The sequence below is a fragment of the Meriones unguiculatus genome, chromosome 8, assembly GCF_030254825.1.
Source record: "Meriones unguiculatus strain TT.TT164.6M chromosome 8, Bangor_MerUng_6.1, whole genome shotgun sequence".
Classification (NCBI taxonomy): Eukaryota; Metazoa; Chordata; class Mammalia; order Rodentia; family Muridae; genus Meriones; species Meriones unguiculatus.
In genome coordinates, this window is record NC_083356.1 from 46,537,693 (window position 1) to 46,562,365 (window position 24,673).

Here is a 24,673-nt window from a genome sequence, read left to right on the forward strand (position 1 = left end):
ATTGTGATTGCGGTTTGCCTCTATAGCACAGTCCCTCCCGCCGTGATCAGCAAATGTGATAAATAAGTGGCACCATCCACTGGCTCTGACTAATAGACTGCAAACGATTTTAAATTGTTTTTAATTTTTATTTTAGTTTATATGTATGAGTGTTTCCTGTGCATGTCTGCCTGTGTACTGCATGGAAGACTGGTGCTCTCAGAGGCCAGAAGAGGGCATCAGATAGATGCCCGGTCAGTGGGGGCCACCGTGGGAGTGCTAGGAATCAAACCGGAGTTCCCTGGACAAGCAGCCATTGCTCTTAGCATCTAAGCCATGTCTCTAGTGACTGGGTGACCATTTCAATGGCACTCTCTCAACCTGAGAAAATTATTCTGAGTTACTATTATGACAAGAAAAGATGAACCAGTAATTATTAAGAACAGCACTAGAGTAATCTTTTTACTTTTGTAGAGTTGTTCTTTAAAGTTTATTTATTTATTTGAGACAGACAGAGAGAGAGAGGTGCACCTGTGTGAGCAAGTCAATGTGGAGGCCTGAAGTCCACACCTGGCATCGTCCTCCGTCATTTCTACATCAGATTTTTGGACACAGCCTCTTTTATGGAACCTGGTGCCGTCTTACAGGTTTAAATAACAGACGGAAAACCCAGGCACCCCCACCACTGGGATTGAAGGTACGCAGCGCTGTTCCAGGTTTTCTCATGGTTGCTGCTAACTCAGCTCGGGTCTTCATGGTTGCACCTCAAGAACTTTATCAACTGGCCATATGTCCATCCGGCCTTGTTTTGCTTAAAAAAATAATAATAAACATAAATATAAGAAAATGTAATTTGTTAATTGCTTAATTACATTATTGTAATTTTTAGAAAACATACCCACACACTGATCTATTATAATGATAAATCATTTTCAATATTTTGTCAAAATTAATTTTCTTCACATATTTATGTTAAATAAACAACATAGAGCTTTATTTTTTCCATCTGTTCTGTGACATTTTGTTGAGGAAAAAATTTTATCAACTTTAATGTCACAAAATTTCTTTTACAGTAAATAAGACATATACAAACTGTGGGGGAAAAATGTAAACTTAAATCCAAAACTGGTAAAGTTTTGCTAAAACTATTTTTCACAATAGATTCTAAAAATCACATAGTGTTCACATCTTCATGTCTTCGGTATTAGTTCTAGCCACTTCCAAATATTTTCAGAGTAAAATAGTACCTCGAAAATACTTGTACCAGAAATTCCACAGTAAGTATTTGGTAAAACTTGGGTTTAGCCTGTGCTTGAGAACCACTGTGTAGGTGTGGGAGAAGGTGGCCAGAGTGCTCAAGCACCCTGCTCTTACTCCTCTCACAATGCACAGCTGGAATCTTGATCATCCCTCTTCGTGTTTTCCTCTCCTGTGCAATTGTCCAGTGGCTTCCATCTTACAGAGTTAGTAAACTTCACCACTGCGCCCATGCATCAGTCTTTAGTGTTTTATTTATAACAAGCTTTACTACTTAATGGTACATCACAAAATCAGTTCTGGGTGTTTGCAAATGTTTTTCCTTCTGCTTTCCCTTGCCTATATGTGTATACCAAAAACAAATAAACAGAAAACAAACCACACATACACACACACACACACACACACAAAACATTGGTAACTCAGAAAACAAAACCCACATAGAGCTTTCTTTGTCTGAAAGGTACCACTTTAATGCAGAGAAACTTGACATCATGGGAGTTGGAAATCTGGATTGAACCTGAAGAAAGCTTGAAGAATTCTGAAGCATAAAGAATTTTGTCTTGAAACGAATGCAATAGCTGAACCCACACTAGTTGGAGGTCAGCTCTTCATCTGAGAGTTTCCTCAGTTAATAGCCACGAATAATCATCTCTTCACAGAATTAAGTGACTACCATACTTTTGAAAGTCAGCTTGAAGTCACAACAAATGCACAGAAGTTAGAACAGAAAAAATGTAGGTTTTTTTTTTTTTTTTTTTTTTTTCATTGACAATACATAAGTTTCTGGGCACACTAACAACTTAAAGGCTGATTAAATTATATTCATTTTCACTATGATCTTTAATTTTCTGTGGATGAAATCACCCGTGTTGCATTTCTAGGGAGCTGTTGTCACTGCGTAGTCTCTGGCTTTCCGGGTCATCCGGGACAAGTATATCCCACCTCCATGTTCCTGAGACGGGAAGTAGACTTTCCACCCTCCAATGCCACAGGACGGGCGCAGGGCCCAGGGGGCTGCCAACACTTCTCTTCATGCTTTTAGGATTTAACCTACAGTTTTGCCAAAGCTCTGCACATAATTCCGTCATTGTGTCATTCCACAACAGTCCTCGTTTCAATATTTTCCTGATAAAAATAAAGTTTTCTCACATCCTGCCTTTATGGCACCTGCGATTTCTCTCTACCAAGGGCCACCGGCTGTTTCCCCTCAATCAAGCCCTGCTGCCACACAGCTGCTGTTCTCAAAACACTAACCCAAATATGGATAGAGATGAAACTTTCTTCCTGCTCAGGTACCAAAAACAAACAAACAAACAAAAACAAAAACCACATTTCTGACTGAGAAATACAGCGGACCTCTTCATTTTAGTCTAGTGATTCCCTTTCATGCAGTTCCTCAGGCAGTGGTGACCTCTAACCACGTCACTGCTTCATAACTGTAATTTTGCTACTGTTATGAATCGCGATATAAATATATATGTTTTCCTATGGTCTTAGGTAACCCCTGTGAAAGGCTCGAACGACCTCCAAAGGCGTCACGACCCTTGTGTTGAGAAACAAGGATTTAGACCCTACACGTGTCCGGAAGCCAGCACATCTCAATGAAGGAAATCGGGAAGTTAAGAGATTGGGTAAGCTGTGGCGGGGACACTCGGCTGGGGACAGACTCTGCATGGGGGCTGCGGAACAAACGACAAGGGGAAGCTGCAGCTATGATACAGCAGTGATGCTGAGCTTTGGTGGCGTGGTGGGCGGTGAACTCCTGTAGTACAGATTCCCTTTGGAGGTATTGTCTCTGGACAAAAAAAAAAAAGGAAAAAAAAAAAAAAACGTAACTCTTCTAAGACTGGTAAATGCACTTTAGAGTTTCTTCTGCTTTCCAAAACCCCACCCAGGCATTTCCAACCTCAGTTCATCCTCCTGAAAATAAAATACTTTGTCAGTTGTTTCCAGACTTGCCCTTTCTACTGTTGTTTTTGCATCCCAACTCCTTAACTGTGATTATATTGATCCATGAATCAAAGCTCAGCATAGGCCGGAGACCTTGAGACGTTCACCTCATAGCTCATTTTGACAGATTTATTTAAGGAGGTGTTTTGTTTTGTTTAGTTTTAAGCCAGCTTTGTTGCCTTTTCCAGCTAAGAATATCCTCAACTTCAGGGCCAAATTCATAGGCTTCTATAGTAGGTTCCTGGAGTTAATGTCCATGTAAATCACCCCTACTGCCAAGACCTACTTCAGACCCTTCCTGCCAGAGACAAGCTCCTGGTTTAAGTGCCTACTGCCAAAACGCAGTGTGGTGTGACTGCCATCTGCTGGCAGGGGCCTGGCATTACAGGATGGGCTACCATGCACTTCCTGGCACGTTAATCCAGAAACGTTCCTTTGCAAAACGTAAGCTTTCTCTGAAGAAACACAGACCCAGTTTGGACATAAAATTTTGTCCATACTCAACAACAAAAGCCCAATGCTGTTTTGTGGAAGAGCTACAGAGGATTAGGAGACTGGTTTTGGTTTGTGGCATGCTTTCAAATTCTAACGCCAGTGAAGACATGGGGTTGTTAGCTGCTACTCTCTTAGTCTCATCAACTATAAAGTTCCCTCAGTAGAACCTATCATCACACACCCAGAGGTACTGCTGATTCCATGAGTTCCTGTGCTGTGAAGACCGTCAATAGCTGAAGCACTTGGTACCTTCCTCATCAACCATCACTAAATCTGTTCTCCTTAAGAGAAAAGATAGTGCTTCTTGCAACCTAAATAATAAAACATTAAGAAGATGAGGGATTTTTCAGTATTATGTAAGGCACTCCTCCATGTTTAATGATAAGAATTAAACGTAATTCTTGCATCAAGTATATTATTGAATTCAGAGCCGGACACTTGCTCCATCATGACTTCCTTTCTTCCAGCTTTTATCTATAGGTTTTCGGATCCCCACAGTTTGCAGCCAGGTTTCCACTGCTGACTGTAGTAGATGCTGCCACTCAATTCTGTCTATCCTTGTAAAGAGAGAACAACAGGAATGAATTTTGCATAAAGAGCAGTGACACACACACACACCCACACACACACCATCTTAGGATACAACCAAACTTCTTGTAAGCCTTTTTCATGTTAGAAGCAACTAATCCAACCCAGGACCCTGATTAAGAAATCAGCCAAGATTTCTTCATTAAAGGCCATGGGAACCAAGATCTATGATCTTATAAAAATCAAGAGTATGCTTCACATTTAATGAAGTCAATTTTTCCCTCTGTGTCTCTGGGTTTCTCTGTGTAGCTTTGGCTGTCCTGGACTCACTTTGTAGACCAGGCTGGCATTGAACTCACAGCCGTCTGACTGCCTCTGCCTCCACAAGGGCTGGGATTAAAAGAAGTCAAATTTATAAAACGAATTTCTTTACACTTCGGTGAACATCCTTTCTTCCATCCCCAACATATAACCCACCACCTTTACCACCTTAATGAAGGGCCTCACACCTGGTTTGGGGACTTTAGAGGCCCAGTTCCACGTACATCCCCAAGCACTGACAGCTGTTCCTTGGAAATCTAATCTATCTACTGTCTGTGTCTGCCGAGAGCTCTTCAGTCCAGCGTGTCCTCATTCCTTCTTAACAATGGCAAGGGTCTGCTAAGTGGAGTCTTCCTCCATTCTTGCCTCCGAATTGTTAATTTTTAGAATTATGACTGGAGTGATCTTTCTAAATGTAAGTCTCAAGTGGTGACTTGGAGATTAAAACCCAAACCTTGAGGCATAGTTGACAAGCTCTTCCATGATCTGACCTCATTTATTTGTTTCCATACTTGTTTGTTTGTTGTTTTGGTGCCTTCCTTCTTCACCAAAACTCTCAACTTCTGAAGTTCTTAGAGACTTAGAATTCTGCTCCCACTTACGAGCCTTTGTATCTTTTTTATTTCCTGGGCACCAGATTTCTGTTGTCGGGCTCTTTCCTTCCATTCAGGTCTTAGAAAACATAATATCTCCTCATCTTGGTACTTATCCCTTGTTACTTGGTTGAAAGCAGCCTCTTTCTTCAGCTACCAACAAACAAACAATAAAACCCTACAAAATTACCATTGTACTTGCCATGTAAAACATGTATCAGAAATTAATCTGGTACTTTCCTTCTTTTAGGCTCTTTTTTTCATTCTGACATGGGAAGGCAAAACCATGAGAACAGAGACCTTCAGCATCATGCTACCAGTGGCTGTATCAACCTTGATGCATAATAATTACCTCAGAAGATGGCGAATAAGTTTATCTGTCTATACATAAAGATTCTTAGTACAATTGCTCTTCACCACAATTTACTCATATAAAACAAAAAATGTGGGCAGGAGAGATGGCTCAGCGGTTAAGAGCAATGGATGCTCTTCCAGAGGACCTAGGTTCAATTCCCAGCAATCACATGGTGGCTCACAACTATGCTGTCCAGTTCTAGGGCTTCTGACATGCTCATATAGATATACACACAAGCAAAGCACCAATGTACATAAAATAAAAAATAATAACAAAATGAAATTTATCTTCATTTTATCAAATTTATCAAAAATACTGCCCTATTTAAAAAAAAAAAAAAGCTTTGTTTTAGCACCCTTTCTCACTGGACAGTCCATGACAGTCTGAGCTTGGATCTCAACAACTCTATGTTTGGGGCATGCAGTATTAGATCCCCAGAAAGAATATACATGGAGCAAGTCAGTTAAGAATGGCAGTCTCAGAAAAGACCCCTGGGCCCAGATTTTTTGGTTCTTTTGCTCTCCTTGTGGAGCTCCCGTCCTCTCCAGGTCTTTCTATCTCCTCCTTCTTTGATAAGATTTCCTGCACTCTGTCCAAAGATTGGCTATGAGTCTCAGCATCTGCTTTGATACCTTGCTAGATAGAGTCTTTCAGAGGCCCACTATGGAACACTTCTGTCCTATTCCCTGTTTTCTCCCTCTTTCAGTGGCCATCCCTTTTACCTTTTGGAATGAGGATTGAGCATCTTACCCAGGGTCCTCCTTCTTGCTTAGCTTCATTAGGTGTACAGATTTTAGTATGTTTATCCTATATTATATGTCTAATATACACTTATAAGTGAGTATATACCATGTGTGTCTTTCTGCTTCTGGGATACCTCACTCAGGATGATCTTTTCTAGTTCCCATAATTTGCCTGAAAGTTTCATGATTTCCTTGTTTTTAATTGCTGCGTAGTATTCTACTGTGTAAATGTACCACAATTTCTGTATCCATTCCTCACTTGAAGGACATCTGGGTTGTTTCCAGGTTCTGGCTATCACGAATAAAGCTGCTACAAACATGGTTGAGCAAATGTCCTTGTATACTTGAACATCTTTTGGATATATGCCTAGGAGCGGTGTAGCTGGACTTTGACGTAGCAGTATTCCTAGTTTTCTAAGGACCATTCATGAAGATAACCTAGAACCCTTGCCCAGATGTAGCCCTTGGCAGCTCAGCCTCCAAATGGGTTCCCTAGTAAAGGGAGCAGGGGCTGTCTCTGACATGAACTTAGTGGCTGGCTCTTTGATCACCTACCCCTAGGGGGAGTGCAGCTTTACCAGGCCACAGAGGAAGACAGAGCAACCAGTCCTGATGAGACCTGACAGGCTAGGGTCAGATGGAAGGGCAGGAGGACCTCCCCATCAATGGAATGGGGGAGGGGGAGTAAGCAAGGAGAAGAGGGAGGGAAGGATTGGGAGGGACAAGGGAGGGTGCTACAGCTGGGATATACAGTTGGGATACAAAGTGAATAAATTGTAATAAATAGAAGAAGAAGAAGAAGAGGAGGAGGAGGAGGAAGAGGAAGAAGAAGAGGAAGAGGAAGAAGAAGAAGAAGAAGAAGAAGGAAGAAGAAGAAGAATGACGGTCTGGGAAAAACATTTGGAAAGCATATAAAGAAACCCAGACAGGGAAACTGACAATCGAAACAAGCTTCAGGTAAACGACCTGTAGGGGAAGCACTAGAGCAGACGTTTACAGCATCATCAGAATCCTAGCCTAGAGAGCAAGGCTTCCATAATCTAGCCAAGGACAGCATGGGGAAGAACCACCCGTGGGGTTCAAATCCCCAGACCCTGCTTGTTAGCCAGGGCTGACAACTCTAGTAAGGCAGCTCCATCTCTCCAGAGCATTCTGACCAGCTTATGTAGAACATGAACAGTGAGCATTAGTGTAAGTGAATGTCCTGGTAAATAACATCTCACAGAGAGATGGTATGTGTTAAATAATGCACAAGGGGAACTAAGAAATAGATGTTATTTATTATTCAGTTCTTAAGGCAATCGACATATATGCCATAAATATTATATATAATATATATATATCAGTACATGTATATATACATGAACATTTCAAATTAAAACAATATATGTAATTATATACATGAAAACTTTTTATGTTTGAAAAATTGAAAACAAAATGGAGGCGTATATATGGACAATTGATCCAAAAGAACAAAGAAAGCACCCTGGAACCCACATGATGACAGTAGGATGATTGATTTTCATCTGTGAATATGCTTGTAAATTTGGGAAGGGCATGGCAAGAGAAAAGGGAGGGTGGGATTAGAAGGGGATGAGGGAGGGGGCTACAGCTGGGATACAAAGTAAGTAATTTATAATAAGTAAATGTTAATTAAATTTTAAAATTTGCCATTGTGGTCTCTAGGGCATTGGGCTAGTAACAGAAAAGATGGCTCCTCAGAGTCGAAACTTACCCTGTGAGGGAGGTCCATCAGTTTTCATCTCTCTCAGAATAAGGAAAACAGTTCTGCCACAATGCTAATAAATGGGTTCATTTCCCTGCAATATTTAAGTTTGCATTGAGGAAATCCATGAAGAGCTAGTGGAATTACTTTGTGTTTGTCAACATGTTTTGTCAAAAAAAAATCCTATTAGAGATAAAAAGGTTTGGAGCTAATGCAGTAGTTTGTTAGTCTAATGCAGTAGTTTCCAACCTTTCTAATTTTGTGACCCTTTCATATAATTTTTCATGTTGTGGTGACCCCAACCATAAAATTATTTTTGTTGCCACTTCACAACTCTACTTTTGCTTCTGTTGTGAACTGTAATGTAAATATCTGTGTTTTCTGACAGTCTTAGACAACCCCTGTGAAAGGGTCATTTACTAACTGAAGCTTATTCTGATGTCTGAATCTGCTCCAGAGACGTGTGAACAAAGTCCATCTGCTACTTTTGCACCTGTTGCTGGTAAGGCCTGGTTAATAAGCTGCGACAATCTTTGAGTAAGCATTGAAGTTTGGTTGTGCGATAAGTCAGGAGACAGGATCAAACCCCAGACTGCTGAAGTTCAAGGACGCTGGCCAGTGAGTGTGTGTGGTTTCTCCGGTGTAGAGCGTGAGGTAGCTCTCGGTCCACATGCATCCAGCCTGCTCCCCACTGAAGAGAGAGTGGCTTAACAAGGTACCCCAACTTAGAGCAGTACCATGAATATTAAATAATACCTGCAAGACATGACAGAGTGTCTTTCATACAGTAAAAGTCCTGTAAATATTATCTGTATCACTCCGATTACATAGCTATTTAAAGAGAGGATTAAAGAAGCTTTTAAACACCTCCGAAGTTATAAAATTAAAGCATTCCAAAGCTACAGTCCAGCCCACAAAGCCTTGTGAGTCTAAAGGTCAAGTTCTCATCTTTTTTCTTTCTTTTTTTTCTGACATTAAGTAGTTTAAAGTGACCCTTACAAGATACAGAAGTGATGGATCGACGATGGAGAGACAGAAGGTAGAAAAACACAGCCATGGGCAGAGATTGGCACAGGTAGAATTATTTTTAGTAGTTGACTCACAAATTGTGGGGTCTGTAAAAAATCTAAAATCTGTAAGGCAGAACAGCAGCCTGGAAATTCTGGTGACATTGACTTGCAGTCTGCAGCCAGAGACAGTCTGGAGGCAGAATGTTTGCCTTAGAGAGGCCTCAGACTCTCTGTTCTTAAGATTTTTAATTTATTGGTTCAAGTCCATCCACATTATGAGGGCAATTTGATTCTCTCAATGTCTCCTGACTTAAGCGTTAATCATACTTTTCAATTGATGTCTTTCTATTGTGGTGAAAAATATAACAATAATTTACTGTCTATCTGATTTAAGATATAGTTTGGTATTAAGTATATTCAGGTTTTTGTGCAATCAGATAGCTTTTAATCTTGAAACACTGAAGCATTACCTTCACATCAATATGGAGGTCCCAACTTTTTAAATCATGGCTCACAACCCCCTGTGAGATGGCATAACTGAATGTGGGGGCTTCAAAGTTTGGTGATAATAAAAGATTTCTGAATACACAATGATGAAATATTAACTCGAAAGCATTATGCCCAAGGGTCTGAGATGTTTCTAGCTGGCCACAGCCTTACTGCAGTTGTAGTTCAAAACACAATGAGCAAACACCAGCATACCCGAGAACACCAATGAACAATGGAATCTTCATTCAGATTTGAGACTATTGTTGTGTTATGAAGTGCAGTGTTTGTGCTTTGCACACAATATTTTTTGCTGTTACAGAAATATACTGGTTTGGTTTAAAAAAAATTAAATCCTGCCACCATTTAACAAAATGCAGGTTAGTGTGTTTCTGATGTAGACATGTTAAAAGCTTGATTTCTACAGTGGTTCTTGGAGTTGCTGACTTGAGTTTAATGAAGTAAAAAGACATTAAATGAATGTTGGCTTGGGCTTAGAACACAGTTTGCAACAATTTGTGTTACTGCCCTGCTTATACTCTAGCCATTTTGTACTATGCATTTACATGAAGTAGATTGCTCAGCATTGACAGTTATGAAATAAAACAAACTCCAAAAATGTAAAGGTTTTCTATGGCCTACAGTGTCAAATATTCCATCAAGATCTAATTTATATATACGAATAAACAACCATATCCATCTTGTTAGCATACAATTTGCTTTCTTTCATAGAGTCACATGTTTACCAAAAGCTGTTTTAAAGTAAATTTCTATATAATGTATTATCAGTAATGTTCACTTTGTATGCCTATTTTATAGACTTATATTATCTTGGTTAGAAAAAGATTGCAAGTAGAAAATGTTCACAAAGCCTGATCTAGGTGGCTACTTGACGAAACAATAAGAGACTGTAGGTCACCTAAGTAAACACATAAACGTTAATCATTATGTGAGAGAACATTCAAAGGAGATACAAAAATGTGCCAACTGCAATGGGTAAAATAGCATTACTATCATTAAGTAAAACGCTTAATCATACAAGCATACTTTTCAATTCTTCTAACATTGCCACTCATATTTGATGGACAAGATGCTGAAGTGGCTTATAAAGTTTGACTTAGCCCATTAACAGAGAAAACTATAGAAAAGTGAAGAAAGAGAAAGTAGGGTTCTAACAGGAAAAGCAAAATTCCTGTACATCAGAATTGTTTAGAAAACGTTGCAAGAACAACCTGTGCATCTTTAATTGCCATTCATCCAAGATGACGAACAGGCCCTTATATCTAACACAGATACACATACCCAAATTTCTATCATGATCCACCATCATTCTGTTTATTTTATTTTATTTTTTTTCAATGCAGTTTATTCAGCAACCTTGAACAATCATCTGACCCTGGGGAAAGCCAGCCCACAGCTTAAATAGCCCCTGGGTAGCCAACCTCAGCGTGCCACGTGGGCAATGCAGATAAGTCCACATACATGGAAGCAAGCCAGATCCTCAGCCTTAGCCAAATGTGGAGTTGTTCGTGACAGAGAGCACTCACCATCGGGAAGGTGGAAGGCGGAAACCAGCTCCATCTTTCAGGCGCGGCATTACGCAGCTCTCTACAGTTCCCCCTTTTTGTTTTGGACGCATCAGGCAAGAGTAGAGGTCTGATCTCTGATATTAGAAATAAATTGGGACTTTGTACTGATGTTCATTTAGGTGTCATCCACCCAAAGAGCATCAGACCCGTCCGATACCTTTTTCTCAGAGGTGGGACCTGGGGCAGAATTTTCCCTGTGTTGCAAATCTGTCTAAACAATTGTCTAGCTATATTTTAGGTAATTGGACTGGAGAATTCGATACTACGATGGAGCAGCTGAGAGTGGCCATTGTCATACTAAATTCTACCAGAGTGGACGCAGGACTAGCCACAGGATCATCATCATGGATTGCTGCAGCCATGAATCATCTGAAGGAATGGGCGGGCATGGGAGCGTTAGCAGGCCTTCTGGTGTTGGTCTCCTTGGTTTGCCTGTGGTATATATGCAAGATTAGAGTCTCACAACAGCGTAATACAGCCATGACCATTCAGGCCTTTACAGCCATTGAAGCAGGACAGTCTCCCCAAGCATGGTTGGCTACCATAAAAAGCCAAAATGTTATGCTCAGGATGCGAGGCTAAGCACTGCACTCAGGGTCAGCAGCTTTGGACACAGAGAAGAGCATGTCTGATTGCATTCTGTTTATCTTTAACATAAGCTGTTAAGGCTAAATTCATGAATTTTCTTCCCCCACAATCTTTGGAGATTTCTTTTATACTCTTACCTGTGACAGAACAAAAGAAAAAAATGAATTAGTCAACACCATACAATTAGGAGTGTTGGGCGCCTCATGATCCCTTTTTTATTTTCCAAGGATCTGAACATTTTGAAGGTTTCACAAACTAAGAACCTGAAAGTTGCTTGTACAGGAGATTCAAAAGGCACTGAAATCAACAGGTTAGGAAACCAAAGGAACAGGTATTGCTTTAAAGTGCCCAGCAGGGCTGACTGGTGCTTCTAATGTTCTAGCATCAGTGAGATTTCACCTTGTTGAGGTTATAGAGGTGACGTTTTACAAAGTCTTCATGAAGCTTAGGGTATTGGTAGAAGAGAAATAGCATGCAGCCCTGAGAGCCACATCAAGGCACCAAGTCGCCTCAAGCAACCTAATAATTTGGCAGCCCTTCAAGCCAGTGTTTCTAAATAGGTTTAAACATGGGTTTGGAGATTCTAAACTATGTGGAAGGAAAGGGTGTCATGGTACCACTTACAGTTCTTCTTTCTCTGGCCCATTAGTGTGCATGTGCACAAAGAAAGACAAATGCCCTGAGATAAGGTGAACAGTCATGTCCCTCTTCACAAAAGGAAGTATGAATATCAACCCTGTTTTTTCAGTTAATATTCTGTGAAATGGCTTAGCAAATAATGACATTCATTATTTTCTGACAAGAATTCTGTTAGATTATATTTTCTCTATCTAATTATCTTTCCTTGGTTGATTCATTAACCCAGAGTAGTCAGGGCTAGATCAAAGGAACATAAGGTCTCAGAGATTTATATAATACAAGATCTATAATAGATATTTAACCTTAAGTGACTGTGGATTAAAAAAATATTGTGGGCTATGGCTTTGCAGCTGGAACAGTGATTTGGTTTGGAGATTGGGAATGAGAGAGGATTTGTAGTAGGAGGATATACCTAAGAAAGTGTCCTTCAGGGACACTTTCATGAGCTTCCATGAGGATGGATGAAAACTTCATAATATTCACATTGTATCAGAAGCTCCAGTTTGTATAATGGGGACAAATAATTTAACCATGGACCTCTTTGTCAGGCTGTTAAACTCACTTACCACAAGGAAGTCTGAAAAACTGAGAACCCAGCTAGAATTGTCACATGCCCTAAAGGTTGCAGAAAAAGATATGCATGAATTGCACAAAGAAAAGCACTTTATATACAGTACCAACCTCCTGGACAGAAAGTGGATAATATAACTGCTTCATTTATACCTGCCAGTCTCGTTCATGTGCTTGTTTTTGGCTCACCACAGTGCCTCGTCATACATAGAAGAGAATGCTGGGGATGGCAATTGCAGATTAGCTAAATGGACTTTATACCAACTCATCACATAAATTGGTACTATTTTTGCCTGGATTGTCTATGGTTTCTACGAAGTTGGTAAAACAGGAACTCTGTGTTGTCAGGAAATAAGAGAAAAGATGTGAGAGAAATCATGACTGAAAATGACCTGAGTCAGCCTTTTGCAACACTTAAAAGTGAGAAATATGAGACCAAAGAATCTGGAAACTTGCCTGGGTTAGCAAAAAATCCCAATGTCAGTCAAAGACAGCAGTAGATCTGTCTACTGATCCATTTTCTATAAACACAGAATGTCTATAAAGCCGACATTTACAGGTAAGGCTACCTTTGCCTGGTCAGAGAGAAGACAAGAGTTCAACATTCCACATTTTCATGATAGTGAAAATTCACCTGACAGTAACATACAGATTTTTTCTATTTTAATTTGTGTAACAGTTTAGCTAACTACAGTCTACGAATAAATTACATGAAAGCTAGAATTTTTTTCTTGGTCCTTTAACAGAGTAGTGCATTGGATAGTACCGAGAGCACAGTCCATTAGGAGCTCCACAAGGAGAGCAACAAAACCAAAACATCTGGGCAAAGGGGTCTTTTCTGAGACTGATACTCCAACCAGGGACCATTTATGGAGATAACCTAGAGCCCTTGCACAGATGTAGCCCATAGCAGGTCAGTCTACAAGTGGGTTCCATAGTAATGGAAACAAGGACTGTCTCTGACATGAATTCATGTCAAAGACATGGTTATTTGACAACCTCCTATTGAGGGGGAACACCTGTACCAGGCCACAGAATAAGACAATGCAGCCAGTCCTGATGAGACCTAATAGGGTAGGGTCAGATGGAAGGGGAAAAGGGCCGCACCTATCAGTGGACTAGGGGTGGGACATGGGAGGAGATGAGGAAGGGATCATAGGGTTGGGAGGGGACAGGGGAGAGGGCTACAGCTGGGATACAAAGTGATTAAACTAATTATTTAAAAATAAATTAATTAAATTACTAACAAAAACAAAAAGAACAGTCCATTGTAGAAATCACACTACCTAATATGAGCTTTACGATCTACAAGCACTGTCCTTACACCATGCTCCCTGACTTATTAAAGTACTTCCTTGTCTTTAAAGTAGAAACCACTGTGTCTCTGGTGCATACACTAAGTGCAGTGGGGCTACTGGGCATGGTTTTATAAAAGATAGTGTTAATAATTATCTTTAATCAGTGTAATTAGTTATAGTAATTAATTACCAAGAATAGATCACACCTTTAGAACTGAATGTGATATGAAAGCACTAATTCATCAGAGAGACTGATGCCATCTTTTTCTGTGTCTGTTGGCTTTCTTCATATAAATGCTGTTAACACAAATTCCAGACTTCAGTATCAGGATAAGAGCAGCAAAATTATAGAACATTAAGTGTGTATCTCAGCAAGCATCTTACTTATATCCAATTATCATCTTTCTATTATTCAGGTTCCTCTTCAAGCTGCCAGGAGGTGAAGGCAGGAGGACCAGTACTTCTAGGTCACCTTCAGAGTGATTTCTAGGCTAGCCTGAGGTACATGAGATGCTGCTCCCCACTTTCCCAACAACAACAACAAAAATAGCAAAAATCCACAAATACCACTTGGGAAAAAATAGATAATGTAGCTCCAACAGCAGCTTGTCATTAACTGATCTTGGTCACTGTGCCTGGACCTTCAACAAAGAAAAGAAATGTTCTGAAGTGGTTGGGCCCTATCATTGACATACAGGACAGTTTTCATTACACAGATGAAATCTAGTGTGATCTTTAGAACAAAGTTCATCCTGGTTCTCAACAATTTTAAATCAATGGGCCTTCCAGGGTTTCTGAATCTCTCCAGCCAGTGCCCTGCATGTCCTTGACAAACATGTTATCATCTGACCTCAGCCATCACTCATCTTTTCTCCAGGTTTCATTACTCTGTGCCACTACCCTTTCTTCTGTCTACAATAGTAAACTTTAGTTCTCCACTTCGATCTTAGTTTGCTTTGTTTTCTGTTGGCTGTCCATTGTGTGTAAAGACAAGATCTCAGAAGACTTGGTCAACCAGGTTCCCAGGTGATAGAGTGGGCCCCCTGTAAAACAGTGCACATTACTGGGCTGTGCGTTAAGGCCTTCTCTTGGTGCCTTATATAAGCCTTTAAATGGTTTATGTAAATTTAGTCTAAGGCAACTGAAGTAGGTTTGTCTGACTCATGGGCCAGGATGGCCATATGCATATAGCCAACCACAGAAGGGCCTGGAAATACACTTTAACCAAAAGAGAAGAAACTGGAGATACATAAGGAAGGTCTGTGACAACTAAAATAGAATTCCATTTTCTAAATACCAGTATTTTCTCTATTATTTGAAAAATTATAACCTTGTGTACTGGCTGGTTTTGTATCTGCTTGACACAAGCTAGAGTCATCATGGAGGAAGAAGTCTCCATGGAGGAAATGCCTCCAGGAGATCCAATTGCACAGCATTTTCTCTATTAGTGATCAATTATGGGTGGTTCCATCCCTGGGCTATTAGTCCTGATTCTATAAGACAGAAGGCTGAGCAAGCCAGGGGAAGCAAGCCAGGAAGCAGCACCCTTCTATGAGGTCTGCGTCAGCTCCTGCCTCCAGGTTTCTGCCCTATTTGAGTTCTTTTCCTGACTTCCTTTGGTTATGAACACCAAAGTGAAAGTGTAAGCTGAATAAACCCTTTCCTCCCCATGTTGCTTTTTGGTCACAGTGTTTTGTCATAGTGAGAGAAACCCTAACTAAGACACCTTCAAAAGGTTGTACCATATTCTCTGTGAAGAAACTTTTAGATGTAGAATAGTTGTAGACATGATCATTATCTGAAATGATTCCAAAATCAGATAAGTTCATGGCATATTGATTAAAAACCTCAGATGTAAGTAAATTCTACTTTAGGATAGTTCTTTTCTTCTTCCTTGCTGTGTTATGGGTTGAAACCAGAGCTTCATAAAGGCTTGACAAACATTCTCTCATTGAGCTATATCTCCAACCCTACTTTCAGGGTGGATTTGAACTTGCTCTGTCTCAGCCTCCTAGGTAGCAGATGACAGGCTTGTTCCACCCAGAGCATTTCTAATAGCCACCTCCATTGTATCTGTCCTAGTTGTCCTCGTTTTCTAACCATGGTTATAACAAATACCATGACCCAAAGCAACATGAGAGAGGAAAGGTTTTATTTGGCTTACACTTTTATATCACTAACCATCACTGAGGTGTCAGGACAGGAACTCAGGACAAACACCTGGAAGCAGGACTGGAGCAGAGATCATAGAGGAAGGCTGCTTACCAGCATGCTTTCCATTGTTTTCTTGGTGACTTTTTTTTAACAGAGCCAAGGCCCACCTGCCAACTGATGGTACCACTCAGAGTGAGCTGGACTCTCCCACATCAATAAATAATCAAGAAAATACCCCCCACACAGGCTCACAGGCCAACTATAGAAAAGCAATGCCTCAGTGAATATTCCCTCTTGCAAGGTAAGTCTAGGTTTGTGTAAAGTTGACAAAAGCAATGACATTCCACATATGTCAACTTTGAGACACAAACACAGAACCTTATTCCAAATCTTATTCATTTCTTGTCCTTAAGATATTATGTTAACACCATAATACAAAACAGTCCAATAGTTAAAAGTTCCATGGTCTTAAAAATTTCAACACTTAAAAGTTCAAGAACTTTTAAATACAGAAATTCTCCTAACTGAGCTCTTATAAAATCAGAATCAGGTTGCATACTTACTCCAAGACAGAAGAAGCAAGAGTCAAATCAGAGGAAATAACACACAGCAATGTAAATCAAATTTTGTTAGTTACAGTGTCCTGAGTCTGTAATTGACGATCCTCTGGGCTTGGGCAAATTCTAGAAATTACACTCACTGTAGACTAACATGCTCAGCCCTCCGAGTTCCTCAGCCTAGCCAAGATAAAAATGAAGACAGTTGCAGTAACAGAGCTTTTTAAGACCCCAAGAGGCTTAACAAATGGCCTTTAAGGAAATATCTCTAGATGTGCAAAAATGAAAACTGTCCCTACTACTTAACTTAGGTGGAAGCAAACTATGTGCTGTTCTTAGAGCATATTTACTGTCTTAGGTCTGAACTCGTAGCAACCTCTAATCACAGAGAAGTTAAACATAAATGAAATTAAAACTACCTTTTAAATTTAGTTCTCGATTGACACTACCCCCATTTCAGTGTGAGAGTACACATACATTCAGTGGGTATTCCATAGACACTGCACAAATCCTGTTAAGGTAGAATTTTTTCTTCAACAGTTTGACTCCATCACCTTTGCTTCTAGAAATAGTTTAGGGGAACGTTCACCATTTGCTAAAGCCATAACTTGGGAAAAGTATTCTGACACCTAAGATCTCAAAGAACGAAGTAGAAAAGTATGGCTACCGTAACCCAACACTGTCTTTAGGGCAGAGACAAAAGCAGCTGTGCTAATTTTAGTTTCTTTGGTTTGTTGTGCTTTAGTTTTTGTTGAGGGCTGAAATTCAAGGCCATCACAGCTGGAGAAGAAAAAACAAACAAACAAACAAAAAAAAACAGCATGAGGAATTCACTTCTACAACCCCTATACTATATAGTTCTAGGCTCTATCTTTATTACTTTTTTCTGCTGAACTGTTTATTCTTTATTAATAATTTCCAATTTTTCAGATTACAATATAATCACAGCATTTAGCCCTTCCTTTTCCTTTCTCCAATTCCTTCAATATATTCCTCCTTATTCTTTTCAATTTATGGCCTCTTTAATTGTTGTTACACACATAAAATATAATATAATATAATAATATAACCTACTCTGTTATTTTTACTATATAATGCTACAAATAGTCTCGGTCAATTATTATAAGCAATGTATCCTGAACTCAAATGTTTCTATGAAATTAGGAGCATTTTAGATCAGTCAATAAAAACAACACAGTGAACTGAATTGGGCTGTGGCTCAACAATGAAATGGTGGGTGCTTCTCCTGTTTACTAAATTACATCTTCAGACAGTCATTCTTCAAAATAAGCTCATTTTTACAAATTCCAAGAGTATATGTCCAGACATCATTCAGTCTGCTTCAGGTGACTTCAACTTCTTAAGTTTTGCTAATAGTAGGAAAAGTGTCAGGGGCCAGATTCAGTAGTTGAGAGAGTATCCTGTTCTTCTGGAGAACAAGAATTTGCTTCCCAGTACCCCTAATAGATGGCTCACAGCTGACTATGGAATCTGACACTATTATCCCTGTGCACATACATACACATGCAAGCACACAAATACACACACATGCACACACACACACACACACACACACACACACACACACACATGCATACACAGAGGCAAGTACATACACATGAGTGCACAAATAAAAGTTTAGAAAGCACTAAAGGAAAACTGAAATTGTCAGGTAAGTAGCACCAAGCATATACCTGTAGCTTTCTCTAGTTGACAGATAGTAACAAACTTTTGTTCTGTACATGTGCATGTTCAAAGAGAAGAATACACTAGGCTAAAATAGAGTGCTCTTCTTGAGTAAAATTGCATCACAAACGGTTAATGAGAGTCAGTCAGAAAAATCCAGTTCCTAGTCATAAAAGAAACTGAGGATGCCAAATGCTCTCCTCACTTTGAAGCATTTGTAGTCAGCCCTGTTATAATTTAACAATTGCCACAATCTACTTGCTGCAGATGTCTGAGAACAATTTTGTATGGTATAAATATGTAATTTCAATAAACATTAACTATTACAAATATGTATTTACATTCTATAACAAACTACACAATGGTTCAGAAATAATCTGAGAGGCAACACACACCAACATAATTCTGAATTTGGTCAGTGCAAATCCTAAAGTTAATCGGATACTGTGCATTTGTACATTAGTTAGTTTCTTCTGCAACTTTGTAATATTCTTTACATTCAATATATTCTCTATATGGATACACAAATATCTCTCAAGTCAATATGTAATAAACATTTAAAAATATAGAGCTCACATTCATTTTATTAAACAGATTACCTATCCTTCAGAGCAGCTTGAACAATGCAGATCTGAGGAAATTCTGGAGTCTTGACTGTCATAAGGACAAATATCAGGAATGTATTTAACTCATAATAAGACATCCACTGTGGGACTTAGGCCACCAGAAACATTTGGAAGCTCCACAGGGCTGTGAACTTACCTCAGGATCCATCTAAAAATAGCCAGGAGGCAGCAGAGAAGCCCTTCCAAGTTTTTCACTTTCTCCCAGCAAGAAACCCTTTTTCTGGCAATGACGTATGCAACATACTCCATTTCGTCTTGCTATACCCATTTCTGTCCTGATTCCAGATAAGTGCGCCTTTTCTTATATATCCTTTAATTCTTACTCACACCTCATTGTAATTTTCGTAGGGAATTATTTCCAGCACACTCAAATCTCAGACTTCAGTAGGTTTTGCTATCTGTAAAAGATTTAAACAGCAAATTTTCTGCATTACTGCTTCTATTATAGATTTCTGTTTGTTTTGTCCTTGCTTCTCAGTGAGTGTCAGATCATCATTACATGCAAACTATGCCTTGTGGCCCTATGAATATCCTAAATCAACAATCCTTTATTCTTTTTTGAGAGAACATATATAGAAAATGAACAAAAGAATTAATATACCAGTTTAAAAGCACTACACCAATGGATATGCCAAAGTGGATGAGGAAAAGCTGGAGAGGCCTCAACCCTACACAATGAACTACAGGCCACTGAAGAACACTGGGAGCAGGACAAATAACCTAACCCAGGGAAGGCTGTTTTTCCAGGGACAAATAGTCATCCCTGAAAACATACAAATAAGTAACAAAGGGACTGAGCAGTTTATATTATATTACATAAAATACATTATATACAATAAATGTAACTTAATATACCTAATATATAAACAGGTTGTATTTTTGCATGCATACATATGAATATGCTTTTGTATGCAGGCACACAAGAAAAAAATTAATGAAAGAAGGGGCCAGGAATTTGAAGGAAAGCAGGGAAAGGTATATGGGGGAATTTTAACGAAAGAAAGAGAAGGAAGAAATGTTCTAGTATAATTTCAGAAATAAAATTAAAACAGTATTTTTAAAATATTTACTATTTAAGATAAATATTTAATATTTAAAATCTGGAAAATAACAATTTAGGAGTGACAGCAAAGGATTAACCAAGCTGCCCCAAGAACTTTGTTAATGCCCACAGAGTGATTTATTCCCCATGATGCCTAAGTCATTGCTCGCTGATCTCTGGCAATAATCAAGCGTCATTGTTAAAGATCGATATTTTGTGTACAAACCCCTAAAATATCAGTCTATAATCTTTCCATACTTGAAAACAAAGCCATGTTTCCAAATCAGGAGAATTAAAACAATTTTGATCTCATCTTCAAGTACTTCACATCAATCAGCCAAATGTCAGGAAATGGTGGGAACCTGCATTAGGGAATTCTCTTTTCCTAAACATATTATACCATACTCTTCGTTGCTTTCTTTGGGGTCATTTCAGAAAAACAATATCTGTCATGGATACATTCTGAACCAGAGCGAGGTAAGACTGCGGCATCAGTTTGGTTCTTCTCACTTCTTCGAGCTTTGGAAGCCTTTGTCCTTGACCAGACTTTTTCTGTTCTATGTTGACTGTCTCTGAATCTATTGAAACACATTTTTCTGGACCCAGTAACTACCAAGTGTATTTGTAAATCTTCATTTCTATTCTTGTCTAAACCAAAGTCAAGCTATTTGTCTTCACTTCCAGTTAATTTTCATCAAATTAAGAATACATGTTCACAGCCATCTTCTATTTTTATTATCTTCCTTTATCTATCTATCTATCTATCTATCTATCTATCTATCTATCTATCCCATTCTATTTATCTATTTATTTGGGGGTTCATTGATTTATTTATTTGTTCATTTTACATGCCAATTGTAGCCCCACTCCCTTCTTTTCTCCCAGTCCCACCCTCCTACTCACCTCCCCCACATCCTTACCCCAGTTATCAATCCACCTTGACACATCAAGTTGCATCAGAACTAAGTGTCTCCTTTTTCACTGAGCCAAGACAAGGCAGCTCTGCTAGGGAAATGGGATGCAGAGGGAGGCAACAGAGTCCAAGTCAGACCCAGCCCCACTCCAATTGTTAGGGGATCCACTTGAGAACCAAGCAGCCCATCAACTTCATATGTGTAGAGGACTTAGGAACAGTCCATGCATGTTCTTTGGTTGGTAGTTCAGTCTCTATCAGCCTTCATGGGCCAGTTTAGCTGGCTATGTAGGTCTTCTTGTTGTGTCCTTGACCCCTCCAGCTTTCTTAATCCTTCTGCTAACTCTTCCACAAGACTCCCTGAGTTCTGCCTAATGCTTGGCTATAGGGTTTTGCCTCTGTTTCTGTCATCTGCTGGATGAAACCTCTCAGATGACAGTTATGCTAGGGTACTGTCTGCGAGGACAGCAGAGTGTCAGGGGTTGGGTGTCTCTCATACGATGGTTCTCAAGTTGGGCCAGTCATTGGTTGACCATTCCCTCAATCTGCTCTAATTTTATCCCTGCACATTTTGTAGGCAGGGCAAATTTTGGGTCAAAGATGTTGTGAGTGTGTTGGTGACCCTTCCTTCCACTGCGAGTCCCACCTGGCTACAGGACTTGCCCACTTCAAGCTCCATAACTCATGTTGCTAGGAGTCTCAGCTAGGGTTACCCTTATAGGCTCCCAGGAACCACTCCATCCTATCAATTTCTCTTCTCTCTCCCAGCCCTCTTCCCCTAACTCCTACTCTCCCCACAGCGAATCCCCTTCTGAATGAGATTCAAGCATCCTCTCTTGGGTCATCAACGTCTGCCTCTGTTTCTATCAGCTTCTGGCTGAAGCCTCTCAAAAGAAAATTATTATAGGCTTTTGTCTACAAACATAGTAGAACATCATTAATACTGTCAAAGGTTGGCTCTCTCACATGAGGTGTGTCTCAAGTTGTGCTAGTCATTGGTTAGCCATTCCCTCAACCTCCATTCCATAGTTTATCTCTGTTCTTCCTGTATGCAGGACAAATTTTGGGTCAAGGGTTTTGTGGGTGGGTTGGTGTGCCTATCCCTCAATTGGAAGTCCTGCCTGCCTACAGGATGTGGTCACTTCAGTCTCAGTATACCCCCACTGATAGGAGTCTTAGCTAGGGTCAGACCCATATCTCCCCAGGAGCCTCCCTCATCCCAGGTCTCCAGCTTGTCACACAGGTGTCCTAACCCCAATTTCCCTTCTCTCTTCTTGCCTTCTCACCCTCAACCTGTGGAGGAACAGAGGAAACTATTTCTTCACTTGTTTGTTGCCATTTTTTCATTTCTTGGGTTCAAAAGGATATGATAGCCTTTCCTACTGACAATGTTTCTCTCAGTATCTCAGAAACAATATTGCATGAACCTATCCTTTTGACAGGAATTTCTTTTTGTTATTGCAAGGTCTGATTTAACACAGACCTGGTCCAAAAGAGGACAGGTGGTGAAAGAAATGGATAACAATAGAAAACCAATGAACAGCATCATTTAAAGAAACATAAGATTATTTTTATTAAAATGATTTCATTTTAGCATGGTCGTCATATTTGAGCATTCTTTTTATCTCAAGTGCTAGGAGAAGAAAGAGGCTGAACAATTTTCTCCTTCCATCACTGCCCAATGAATACCTCAGGCAATCTTCCACACAAATAAAATAGTTACTTGCGTGCAATTATATGACTTCTGCCCAAATCTAATGTATTGTAACTAGTAAATAGCCTTTGATGTTTAAATTAGGGAAAGCTGTGTCATACAAAGATATATTGTTATAAAGGAGAATCTTTGGGAAGCTTTGTTTGCAAAAGAGGAGGCATAACAGCCAAAGGTATGAATATACAATTCATAAAAGTCAGGAAAAATTTGCCAGTAAATAACAAGTGATATCAGAAAACGTCAAGTAAATATCCAAACCAAAAAAAAATATAAATATAAGCCACCATTGAGTTTTGTGTGTTTTAAGTATTACTTTGTTGACTTCAGAGAATGCTTGGAAATTCCTGGTCCACCATGTGAAGGCATACCTGCTGCTATTGCCGTTTCTCTGAGAAATGTTTTCTGGAAAGCAATTTAGCAGTAGGTGCTGTGCCATCCAAGATTCTGTCAGAACACAAGCCATCAAGCAACAATTCTGGAAGGTTGTACTAAGCCTGACACCTCAGCTGGGGACTTGGACAATGGGGATCGGGAAGGCTCTTGTAAAGAATCCAGAAAATTTTAATCTTCTGGTCTCCAGTGATAACTTATCTCCCTGCGTTACCTATACAGGTGATGCTCTGGGGTAGATATAGGGCTTAGTGTATGCAGGACAGAAGGGTTCCATGCTCATGATGTTGTCTCTGTGCCAAAGACCACCGCTAAGCTCATTGTGTACACAAGACCTCCCGTGTTTCCAGAGAGCAATAACTTCTCATCCTCTATCTCAAACGCTCTTAGGAGCTTATTTTCAATTGAACCTTAAGACAAGGGATTTCAGAAATGCTCTTCCTGGATCTGAAGCCCCTTTGTCATGCAAGAGACCTTAGGAATGTTGAATAATCACCCTACTGCCTATATTTTCAATGTATTTTTGATGCATTGCTTCCTGGGTTTTAAACCAATAAGTCTCTGATGTCCACAGATGTATATGTTCTTTCCTATGTTGCTTAATAATGGAAAACAACAGCAACAACCTAGAGAGCCACAGAGAGCAGACCAGGTATGTAAACAATGATGAATTCACACAGGTAATTTTTTTTTCTTTTTTAAATCTCCTTCATTTATTTTATTCACTTTACATCCTTGTAGCCCCTTCTCTCCTCCCCTCCCAGTCCCACGCTCTCTCCCTTATACCCCCTCCCTTTTCTTTAGAAAAAGGGAACTTCCTTTCCTATCCACTCCAGCTCATCAAGTTGCATCAGAACTGAACTTGTCCTCTTCCTCTGTGGCCTATCATGGCAGTCCTGCCACGGCAAAGTGATCTAAACACTAGCAAGTGAGTCCCTGTTTGATACAGTCCCTACTTCCCTTACTAGAGTACCCACTTGAATCCTAAGTTGTCCTGCTACATTGTTGTAGGGGGCCTAGGTCCAGGTCATGCCTAGTCCTTGGTTGATGCTTCAGTCTCAACAAACACCTCTGGACCCTGGTTAGTTGGCTCTATTGTTTTTCTTGTGGAGCTCCTGTCACTTTGGGGTCCTTTTCTCTTTCCTCCAACTTTTCTCCAAGACCCCATAAGCAAGAACAATGTTTAGCTATGGGTCTCAACATCTGTTTTGAGGTGCTGCTGAGTAGAACCTCTCAGAGAACAACTCTGACAGGCTCCCATCTGCAAGCTTAGCAGAGTATCTTTCCTAGTGTCAGGGTTTAATGCTCTCCAATAGGGTGTTCATCAGTTGGGCATTCCCTCAATCTCTGCTCTATATGCTCTATCTTTTTCCCTGCACATCTTGTAGGCAGGGTCAATTTTTGACTGAAGATTTTGTGGGTGGGCTTGGTATTCACTGCCCTCTACTAGAAGACTATTTT

The 24,673-nt window shown here is 39.8% G+C and overlaps 1 long non-coding RNA gene across 1 annotated transcript in view; it reads right to left on the reverse strand.

The window, feature by feature from the left end:
• Positions 1 to 536: 536 nt before the first annotated feature.
• Positions 537 to 24,673, reverse strand: part of LOC132655827 (uncharacterized) — a 196,390-nt gene continuing 172,253 nt past the window's right edge. The window contains exon 5 of the long non-coding RNA XR_009593707.1: positions 537 to 790. This is a non-coding gene — a long non-coding RNA (uncharacterized LOC132655827). The remainder of the gene's footprint in view (positions 791 to 24,673) is intronic.